This window comes from Nannospalax galili, unplaced genomic scaffold (genome assembly GCF_000622305.1).
Source record: "Nannospalax galili isolate Female #2095 unplaced genomic scaffold, S.galili_v1.0 scaffold1631, whole genome shotgun sequence".
Taxonomy (NCBI): Eukaryota; Metazoa; Chordata; class Mammalia; order Rodentia; family Spalacidae; genus Nannospalax; species Nannospalax galili.
In genome coordinates this window covers 1,020,939-1,021,613 of record NW_008329035.1, presented here as the reverse complement: position 1 = coordinate 1,021,613, position 675 = coordinate 1,020,939, and positions in this window count along the sequence as shown.

Genomic DNA, 675 nt, shown 5'->3' with positions numbered 1-675 from the left:
ACACCAACATGTGATGGTCAGGCTCTTAAATTAGGCAGCTGTTGGGGAAGAGTTGATTTTTCAATTTTCCTGGAAAAGAAAAAAGCATGGGGGAATGCATTTGGCCTTCACAATGCTAATTATGTTCGTGTATATTAACATATGGCAGTTAACACTGAATATTCCTTTTACATTCTCTATACACAGAATGACATCATGGTTTTATAGTCAACAGAATATCCCAACTCCAGTCTCCATGCTACTTACAGTGACTTCTGAATTTATAGGGGGGCTTTCCCTAAAAATAATTCAAGTTTATGGAAGTGAAATAAGGCACAATTAATATTGACTTGACCTATGGGAAGGAAGGAAAGGAAAACTGGTTTCAAATGATCTTAGCTGGGAATTGCTGACTTCAGCCTACTGGAAAGCACTCTAACTTCCAAAGATTTTTTAGAAGTAAGTTTTTTCCTTTTCCCTGACAAAGCCCAAAAAGAAAAGTTTGGGAATTCACATTTTAATGTTTCAGTAGCCTGAACTACTCAAATTAACATGCAACTCCCAACTTCCCCTACCCAGGTCTCCTCAATACTAAAATAAAAACACAGCATGTAAAATAGAAATCCCTTGCTGTTTTCTGAGATCTGTACACTTGAGTAGCAAATATCTAACTGGTTATCTCCGATGTGTGTGTGT